The sequence below is a fragment of the Bidens hawaiensis genome, unplaced genomic scaffold, assembly GCF_021521415.1.
Source record: "Bidens hawaiensis isolate Kalapana, Puna unplaced genomic scaffold, B.hawaiensis_p1.1 tig00077338_1, whole genome shotgun sequence".
NCBI lineage: Eukaryota > Viridiplantae > Streptophyta > Magnoliopsida > Asterales > Asteraceae > Bidens > Bidens hawaiensis.
In genome coordinates, this window is record NW_027503328.1 from 20,545 (window position 1) to 31,325 (window position 10,781).

General features: G+C 47.0%; 1 non-coding gene across 1 annotated transcript; it reads left to right on the forward strand.

Moving 5' to 3' along the window:
* Nucleotides 1-10,325: 10,325 nt before the first annotated feature.
* On the forward strand, nt 10,326-10,398 carry TRNAE-CUC (transfer RNA glutamic acid (anticodon CUC)). Its single transcript has one exon. It is a non-coding gene; the product is annotated as a tRNA-Glu (tRNA).
* Nucleotides 10,399-10,781: the final 383 nt, after the last annotated feature.

The window sequence follows — 10,781 nt, forward strand, 5'->3', positions numbered from 1 at the left end:
ATATTTTCGCACACCAAACAAATATTCACTCAGCATTCACGCGATTTATATGTGTTTTAAGTGTAACACTCATGCCAAAACGAAACATACAAATATCATATGCTTGACGAGAAATCAAACCTTCACTGATTAATATTAACATGCATAAACATCAGGATGACTTTTCACTTTTATAAGGGGTTGTAATGTAGGCTTGGGTTAAAGTGGAACAAATTGGTAAAAAGTGACTAGAATGCAAAAATACCGGCTTAAGGGAAACATTTATTTTTGTCACTGAAGATAGAAACTATACAGTAGTGCCATTGAGCTATGAGGGTTGTAATTCAAAATGCTAAGACAGCTAGATTTTTATCTTTATTCTTCTTTTTCTTTTTTTCCCTCTCTTTCTTATTGTTATTTTTTTTTTGAACGGCCAACTAAGTAACGCCGGGTACTCCGTACGCGGACCCCATTGGCTAAAGGTAGCCCGAGCCGGCCACTAGTCCGGACGGACGGAGCCCTAGCGGTCCACCTATTGAGAGATTCACCGGATAAAACCCGACCCCCACGCCCGCCAAACGGCACGACAACGAGGAGCCGGTAAAACCGGGTGAGATCAGGACTCGAACCCTGGCAAGCCAGGGTCATCCCTTATTGTTATTATTATTTTTATGTTATTTTTTAATAGCAATATGCGATCATTATTGATTTTCTATATTTGATATATATCACGTTATGTATAGATAGGATTTGTTTGAAGATCAATCCCAAAATATATGGGATTTGGCTTTGTATATATGTACTGAAGAAATACTAATCGACCCCGGGCAGATTACGGATAATCTGGGGGTTAAATAGATGTTTCCCACGAGGGGTTAGGTCCGGCAAAGATGGTTCTTCTGATAACCTGCAAAACAGACACCGTGAGCTCGTCACTGAGAAGGGGGGGGGTACCTCCTTGTGACCACCCTCCGGCGTGAGAATCAGACTAGATTGCTCTTGAATATAAGTGTATATTAAGAGATTGCTAGAGCAGATATCAGGTATAAGATATAAGATACAAGATAAGATGAGATGATCATACCATTTGGGGTATTTATAGCCGAAGGTAGGTTTCCAAGAGGGTATAGCCGGTTGAATAGTATTCCTGTTCTACCAACTGTGGCCTACGCACGTGCCATGCTGGTAGTTGGTGGGTAGGCAGCGGCTGACAGTGACCAGGCCTGCTGTGTACTATTCCTTTTCCACCAACTGCAGGCTATGCACGTGGTATGACAGGAGTTGGTGAGTAGGTAGCGGCTAATAGTGACATACAGTACAAGAGCATGCTGCTCGCCATACTGTTGTCAATGGGCTGTCGTATCTCTGGTCAGATCTTTTGCCCATACCTCGTCAGATACAGTACAAAAGATCTTCCAGTATCGTACGGACTGGCTCATTTGGGCGGGAGTATTCCCCCTCCCGCCTTTGTGCGGGATTGTTCCCGGCTTTGCTCATTCCTTCAGGTGACTACTGAATTATTGAGAGCTAAGTGCCTTGTGCATGTAGCCTTGCTGCGCGGGTGGCCTTCCCTGATGGCTTGTATCCGCAGCTGCGGGAACAGGCGGAGTACTTCACCATTGGGAGGCATTTCCTGCGGGAACAGCTTGCGTACTGCGCGTAAGGACGTCACGTCTCTGAGCATGGTGGGTCCTGCGGATCCAGTTGGTTTCTGCGCAGACGTCTCTCTTCAAGGTGAGTCCTGTGGGTCCAACTGGGCTCTGCTGGGACCTACCTCTTCAAGTCCCCCCAGTCCAATGTTCTTCTCATGAGTGTTTAATAAGTGAGGTGAACTTTTGGACTTTAAGCAAAGGGTTTTTGAAAAGGGTTTAGTTTTAAGGTTTTCCATGGGGATTCTTCCCGCGGAAGTCCTTATGTCACTTGCAGAAATTCCCGACTTTCCTGCTTGATCTTTGGGTATGATGCGGGTAGGTCTGTAACCTCCTCGCAAGTCAGGAGCGTTGAGTTCCACTTGTGTAGATTCTCCATGAGGTTTTGGTAGTTTTGAACATAGTGATCAATTATGTTTAAACAACCAATTCCATCTTGGAGGTTCAAACAATCTAGTTCTCGACGTTCCCGCTATGCGGGGATGTTATTCCCGTTTCCGCAAGCACTGCCCAGAAGATCCTTCTTGGTTTCAATTCCCTGCGGAGTGCTAGGTATGTGAAGGGTTTCGCCTTGACACTGTACCCGCACTCGTCTTATAGTTACTTTACTTCCAAGGTATTCCTAGCTTCAATTCCCTGCGGGTGCTAAGTATATGAAGGGTTTTTGCCTTAACACTGTACCCGCACCCGTCTTATAGTTACTTGGTTGCCAAGGTAAGGGGTATTTTCCCGCTTACTTTTGAATCTTTTTGAAATTTTGAAATTCGAAGAGTTGGTGAAAGGATAAGAACAGTCCAAACTGTTGAAACGTCGTCTGACGGTTTCTTCTGACTGTGTCAGGACGTGCAGGAAGTTATGGTGACGTGACAGTACATGGTCATTCCAGACGCTTTTTCAGGCGCGTGGGCGCGATTTTTCGGGCGCGTGGCCGCGAAATTAATGGCACGCGTCCTTTCAACAGCTGTTGCCAGCTTGCTCTTTGCCACTGTCATAGTTTCATTGCACCTGCGATTTCTCTCTCTTCCGCATTAAATTCATCGCATTGATTGCGATTAGTATATAAAGGGGGAGAGGGTCCTTTGTAATCCACACTTTCACTTTTCTCTTCATCTTCAAAACGATTTCCGGCGAATACTCACCTTTTCAGTCGAGCATTCTCTTGAAATCGTTCTCTTCTTTCATACCTGCAAGATGTATTCTGCTCACGATCTTGAGGCTACAGCCGAGGAGGCTGGGGTGTACGCCGAGAACCCGTCATCCACGTCCGACAAGGATGACAAGAGTACTGCTGGCGAGTGCCAGTGTGCTCTGCCTGTCGATCTATATCAGTACATCGTCAGGAAGTTCATGCTCGAGTCTTTCGAGCCTGAGTTTCCTGAACCTCACCAGACGGTGTATGATGCCCCCAGAGGCAAGATCGGGGTATATGCCGCATTCTTTGTCTATGGGAATCTTAGGTTCCCCTTGACGAAGTTTGTGTACCGTGTTCTGGAGAGGCACGGTGTACACCTGACCGAGGTACACCCGATGGCGATCGCGAAGATTCGCCACTTCGAGTGGATGTGCCGGATTCTGGGCGTTGAGCCCTTCGTCGACCGCCTGATGACCTTCTACTCTTGGAGGTGCATCCAGGGGTGGTATACTCTGATAACCCGGATCAAGGGTTTGAAGATTTGCGCAACCGAGCGCAGTCTTCGTTCATGGAAGCGGGAGTTCTTTTATATCTCCGCTCGCGCCATCCCCCTTGCCATGAAGTTCAAGAATGGGCAAGCACTCCCCAGCCTTCACGCCTCCAACTACCAGGAGGCGGAATGGTTCTCAAAGATTTCCCGAGTCCAATCTCCGGTTTACCGCTTTGCGGAGTCCGGGATGGTGATGCTCGGGATGAGCCGGGTGTGGAAGGATGCGGAGGCGCAAAAGATCCCGATCGTCCTTGAATACGGTTTGAACTCTGTCCCTTACGGTATGCTTCATTTCTTTTTGTTGATTTAGAATCTCTTCTAACTTCTTTCCTGTTTATTTTCAGAGGGAAACGATTTGCAGTCTCTCCTGCAGCCGCGGGAGAGTGATGGTCCCGCTCGGATGGGTACTCGTGCTCTCGATGAGAACGAGTTGCCCATCTTGGAGCAAACGAGGGATCGGTTTGTGGAGGTCTACCCGCCAGGCCACTCTATTCTGAGCGCCACGCGGCCAGGTAAGGCGTTATTCAACCCTCGACCTCTCAATGCTGAAACCTCTGCTGGAATTCCTCTAATTTTGTCATCTTCTGATGAGGAATCCGCAGATGGTCCTCCGTTGGTGCGGAAGAAGAAGGCTGCCGGCGGGAAGGGGAAGGCGAAGGTTGCCTCCACTGCTGATCCGGTGCATCGGTCTGATTCAGAGACCGAAAGCGAGGAGGTGGCGGGGAACCCTGGTGGTGCTAAGACCACTGCTCCGGAGGCTGAGACAACCGTCACCTCCTAGCAGCCCAGGACAACGACGGTGAGCGGCGTTAAGAGGCCGGCTCCATCGGGTTCGTCCCCGCCTGTTCGCACTTTTAGGCCCAAGAAAACCCGTAAGTACAAACTTCCTTTATTTTTTAACTTCATATCTTTCCGCCAATATACTTATATCTTCTTTGTGCAGGCGTGAATGCTACCGCATTCCAGGGTGGAGCGGGGAGGAGCACCTCCGGACCCATGACGGTAGGTTTGGTCAACCTACCTGAGGTGCCTGCTTCAGTTGTTGGTTCAGTTGCTCACCCAGTAGAGCCAACTGTTCCAACTGCGATGACATCTCCGCCGGCTGTCAGTGCCATTGAATCTTTCACTGAGCCGGCGGTGACTATTTCTGCGGGTACCTCCGCAGCGGCGACCACGGTTGTGAGTTCACCTCCGGTGAGTTCACCTCCGTTGGTTTCTACCACGGCGGCGTCTATGCCTCCTCCGACGTCGGCAGCTACGGCCGATCCTTCAGGTATGCTTGGGGCTTCTCGCCAACCTCTGCCCCCTTCCCATCTGCCTGACCTCTTGGATGGATTTCCCTTGGGTTCAGGTGATGGGTTTGGCGGCTATCGGCCTGTTGTCGACCCTACAGGTGCGTAGGGTTCATTTGGCCTTTTTTTTTATATCATCTTTTCCTAACTGCTTTTTGTTTTTTGCAGTGTCGGATTCCAATGAAGTGTATGTTCCACGATGGAACATCCGCCGAGGAACAACCCTTCGCACGCCTGTGGAGTGCGTGGAGTGGGCTCGTCAACTGCTTTTAACTTGTCGTTTTCACGACAAAGCAGCTCGACGCGCGGCTGCATCCGGGCCAGGAGAATCCGAAGCTCATTGGTTAGCCTACCCTCCTGGTAGCTGCGGAGAATGAGAAGGCCTTTAAGGCCCTTGAGGTTGATGTTTAGGCCCGTCTCGAGGCCCGTTCCAAGGCTGCCCAAGCTGTTAACGAACAGCTTCGGCTGGCTAAGGAAACCGCACGGAACGCAACCGAGAGGGCCACCAAGGCTGAAGCTGTTGCTGAGCCTCTACGCCTCGAGAATAAGAAACTTAAAGCCAAACTAGAGGCGCTCCAACAGGCTCATGATGCCTTGGCGATGGAAGACGCCAAGAAGCTCCAAGAGATCTTGGACCAGAGGGGCGTGCTTGACCACACTGAGCGGAAGCTAAAGGGCGTTGAAGAGGCTGCTGCAAAGGAAGTGTTGCTTGCCAACCTCAGTAAAAGTGAAGCCGAACGCGCCCGTAACCAAGCTCAAGCCGCCCTCCAAGAGGCTCTGGTTGCCAAGGAATGGCTTCTTCGAGAAGCGTTGTCTCAGGTAAGCTTAACTTCATAATGTCTTTACGCTTTTCTTTGTAAATAGAAAAGGTTTTGATACTTGTATTTTTTCTTTTTGTAGGTTGTGCATCGGGTCTTCACGGATACGTCTTATGACGATGCTATGAGCGCAGCCCTCAACGCTTCTCATGAGGATGGGGAAAAGGCCGGCTTCCTGCTTGGTCTAGGGTTCGTTGAGAAAGGCATCCCGCCTTCCAACTTCCCTTTATTTGATGTGGATACTGAAGCTGTATACGACCAAGCAGTGAATCAGTATGCCGCCTTCCCGCATCCGGTGGTGGAGAAGGTAAACGAAGTTGCCGCTGCTGATGATGGGCTAGCTATCCTTAAAGCTTTCCTTGAACCGCCACACTCTACTGATGGTGCGGGTCCAAGTGGAAGTGGTCCTGAAGCTTGATCTTGAAGATCCCTTTCCACCATTAGAGTAGATTTTTATTTTTGTATAGCTTCTTTTGTATGCGGGTATGTACCCAGCAATCTTTGTAATATTTGAATTTCGATGGAATAAAGATTATTTGCCAATCCCTTGCCTTGTTTATTTCACGCATATTCTGATTTAACTTAGCAATTTCTTTAGTACTTAGATAATTTAACTTTTCAACGTGGTAGATAATAAGTTAAAGTTTTGCGTCCTCTTTCATGATTGTGCGGATAAGACCGTCACTTGCACTTAGTAGGATGGCTAAACTTTACCTATATCTGACCTGCGTGGAAGTTTTCCTCATCTTTTCCTTTGAAATTTTCTAAGTGTTTAGAATAAGTTAACCTTTGAACGTGGTAGATAATAGGTTGAAGTTTTGCTTCCTCGTTCGTGATTGTGCGGGTAAGACCGTCACTTGCACTTAGTAGGATGGCTAAACTTTACCAATGTCTGACCTGCATGGAAGTTTTCCTCATCTTTCTGTTAGAAATTTTCTAAGCATTTTGAATAAGTTAACCGTTCGACGCGCGGTTGTCAATAGGTTAGTTCGGTTTCCTCTATCATGATTTGTGCAGTTAGGACCGGCACTTTCATTTAGTGGGATGACCAAAGTTTACCTATGACTGACCTGCGTGAAGGTTTGCCGTTTTTTGGGTTTATGCGGGTTTTGCCGCCTTCCCACGCAACGACTTTCTTTCACACTTATGTATGCGGTGAAGACCGGCATATCTGTGTGGAAAGTTCATAAGTATAAATGTAAAATCATCAGCGTCGATGTTCTAAGGAGAATCATTTCCATTAGAAGTGGCTCTGGGCCTTTTCTTTACAAATTTGGAATTGATCTACATGCAAACTGTGTAATTGAGCTCCCTTCCATGTTGTTGGGATGGGAGTGCCATCGAGCCGATATGCACCTGGTTCGGGATCTCGTTGTTTACGCAGTATGTAGTCTCCGGCATTGAAGCTGCAATTTTATTCGTGTTTTCCCCAGCTGGGGTTCTACACGCATCAGCTTGCTCAGGGTTCGTTACGCCACGAGGTGTGCGAGCGTCCCATCTCTGACAAATGCTTCGACGATGTCCTTTACGTCTGTGCATTCTTCAGTGTTGTGGCCTTTTGTCCTGTGAAAGTCACAGTATTTGCTCCGATCAGCATTGTGACGATGTCGGATTATTGGAGCCTTTGGCCATGGGAGCTCCTCAGTGGCGAATATCTCGGTGACGCTTTTGGTGAGTGGCGTCCATCTGGAGTTCTGGTTCGACTGTACGTTATCCCTTCCGCCTAACCGATGTTGCAAGCCGGATGAGGTGTTAAAGTTTACCCTTGACTGCCAAATGCCTAGCTTCCGCTTTTTGTTTAGTCGGGCGGTAAGGACGTTGTCTTCTCTTGTTTTCTGGGTGTAGAGGTTTATGCTCTGGGGGAGGTCTCTACCCAGTTGCTTCTCCGTTTCCGCAAAGCGTTTAGCTGCTGTCATGATGGCATCCCATGTGGATGGCATGCCATCTTTACCCGTTAAGGTGCGGATGAGCTCTGGGTCGTTCGCGCCCTGGATGAAAGCAGCGCGAACAAGATCTTCGCTAATATTACCCAGACTTAGCTTCTTTGAGTTGAAGCGAGTGATGAAGTCTGGCAAAGATTCATCTTCCTCTCGAATGCATTTGAGGATTGTCCATTGCTCTTCGGTATACTTTCTTGTTGGCTGAAGTGTTGGCTAAATTTCTGCTGGAAGTCTTCCCAATCGTAGATGTGGTGGACCGGTAGACGATCGAACCACGCTCTAGCTGCCCTAACAAGCGTCATTTGGAACATGTAACACCACGTAGGTTCCGTCCAACTACTGACGGTTGCCCCCGCTATGAACCTGTTCAAATGATCGTCTGGATCAGATATACCATCGTAAGTGCCGATGTTGGACATCTGTTTGGCACTTTTCGGGACGATTGCTTCCGCAATGTCCCTTGCAAATTTGGACGTTCCCGCCTTTGCAGCAGTTGGTGTAAATGTTTTGGAGAAGTCACGTGGGTTTCCACCTGCGTTTTTTGGTTTGAAGGTTTCTCCAAAACGCCTTCTCGGTTGGGAGTCCGTTTCCTTACGCTTCCCTTTCGCCCTATGACGAGGGTTTGCGTCACTATCGGATTCCTCCGAATCATTGTCCCAGTACTCTCCGAATTCCTCAGGCTGTTGGAGTGAACGTAAGCGTTCATCCAACTCAGCTTGGAATTATTTTTGACGTGCTTCCGCCCACGCTTTAACTTCATCGAGTGTTTGGCGGGGGAGCCTCGTTCGTTGTCTCTCTAACTGGGTATCGGTGAATCCCAGTGAGCGATTATTTACTGCACTTGCCCCAGCTTGGGTAACTGGGGTAGTGTTCGTAAAATTTACTGCACTTGCCCCGGCTTGGGTAACCGGGGTAGTGTTCGTAAAAACTGTGTAGTCGCCGGTATTCCCCTCAGTAGCTGGGGTTGTGGTTACCGGAGTTTCTTTAACCATCTTTCCAGAAGTTTGAAAAAACTGAAAAGAAATGAAGTTCTAACTTTAATGCACGGATGGCGCCAATGAAGAAACACTAATCGACCCCGGGCAGATTACGGATAATCTGGGGGTTAAATAGATGTTTCCCACGAGGGGTTAGGTCCGGCAAAGATGGTTCTTCTGATAACCTGCAAAACAGACACCGTGAGCTCGTCACTGAGAAGGGGGGGTACCTCCTTGTGACCACCCTCCGGCGTGAGAATCAGACTAGATTGCTCTTGAATATAAGTGTATATTAAGAGATTGCTAGAACAGATATCAGGTATAAGATATAAGATACAAGATAAGATGAGATGATCATACCATTTGGGGTATTTATAGCCGAAGGTAGGTTTCCAAGAGGGTATAGCCGGTTGAATAGTATTTCTGTTCTACCAACTGTGGCCTACGCACGTGCCATGCTGGTAGTTGGTGGGTAGGCAGCGGCTGACAGTGACCAGGCCTGCTGTGTACTATTCCTTTTCCACCAACTGCAGGCTATGCACGTGGTATGACAGGAGTTGGTGAGTAGGTAGCTGCTAATAGTGACATACAGTACAAGAGCATGCTGCTCGCCATACTGTTGTCAATGGGCTGTCGTATCTCTGGTCAGATCTTTTGCCCATACCTCGTCAGGTACAGTACAAAAGATCTTCCAGTATCGTACGGACTGGCTCATTTGGGCGGGAGTATTCCCCCTCCCGCCTTTGTGCGGGATTGTTCCCGGCTTTGCTCATTCCTTCAGGTGACTACTGAATTATTGAGAGCTAAGTGCCTTGTGCGTGTAGCCTTGCTGCGCGGGTGGCCTTCCCTGATGGCTTGTATCCGCAGCTGCGGGAACAGGCGGAGTACTTCACCATTGGGAGGCATTTCCTGCAGGAACAGCTTGCGTACTGCGCGTAAGGACGTCACGTCTCTGAGCATGGTGGGTCCTGCGGATCCAGTTGGTTTCTGCGCAGACGTCTCTCTTCAAGGTGAGTCATGTGGGTCCAACTGGGCTCTGCTGGGACCTACCTCTTCATGTACCGATATTATGATGTGAATGAATCAAGGATTAATCTCCTATATGGTATCATTGAAGCCATAACCAGCCAGCCGGTCTCCTATATTTTTATAAGATTCTCAAATTGGGATGGCAACATTTAAAAGAAGTAACATGACGGTGTTTTCCAAAAAGGGTGTATTTTGCATAAATGGGTGAAATTGCGAAAAGGCTTTTTGCCTAAGTGGCTAAAGTTGCAATAAATTGCGGTTTGTTTGGAACGAAAGGCAAACGAGCCAAATTTGGCAAACTAAGGGATATTGTCGTTGGTGGTAGAAAACAAATAGAAAAAGGATAACACAAGGGGCTTAAATCATATTATTGCCTTGATCATTTGTGTATACGTATTTAGTTTTCTGTCTCAGAATGTATTACCTAATTTACCTTGTCAAGTTCTAAATTTGCAGGAAACGTCCGATTATCACACATGGTTCAAAAGAATGAGCATGATTAGAAGATATGATAACTGTATAGTACAAAACTACCAATTTCCAAATTAGTTACAGATGGATATAAGGTGGAACTGTTACACGTCGACACATATCCATCAATGGGTTACCATTCTTCGGGGGTTTTAAGTAGGTATTTGGGATTTTATATAGTCCAGTAGCCTCATGACCTTGAGTTTCTGTAATTGTTTAGCAATTTACCTAGAAAGTTTTTATACCTTTGTAATATTTTCTACCATTCTTCTCACATGAGAAATTGTGACTCGAAAATCCTAACTTGCCATTGACATAGGTACGAGCTATCGAGCAGCTTGTTGAACTGTTGATGTATTCTTTAATTTTTAACATGACCCATTATGATATTTTACTAGGAGTAAATCCAAACCGATCGGACCGAGGACATTCTTTTGCAGTCGACTGAACAGAATAACATAGATTACAGGTTAAAGTATAACAAGTATTCCGTTGTAGTCTAGTTGGTTAGGATACTCGGCTCTCACCCGAGAGACCCGGGTTCAAATCCCGGCAACGGAACTTTTTTGTTTTAAAATTTTTATATTGTTATCGAGAATTGTATGGGCTTTTATAGTGCTGGAAAGTAAGTGACACGATCCATAATTCGGCCCAAAACATTATTATTCTGTCAAGCACTTGGATACTTGAAATAAAAAAGTTAGCATACGTTTCATAATTAAAGAAATGTGTAAACAAATACATCACATACAGCTTGGATTGGTTGATTGGTTCAAAAGGCCACGCGTGTCCCTTTTGCATCAATGATGACTATCACTTAATCGACAAGAAGTTGGGAAGAAGAACAGAAAGAGGTTGTCTAACTAAGGAGTTGTCGGTAGGTATGAAGAGCTTAGTAGATGCAAGTTTTTAAGCAATGTTATCAAGCCCGGACCACTTTTGGA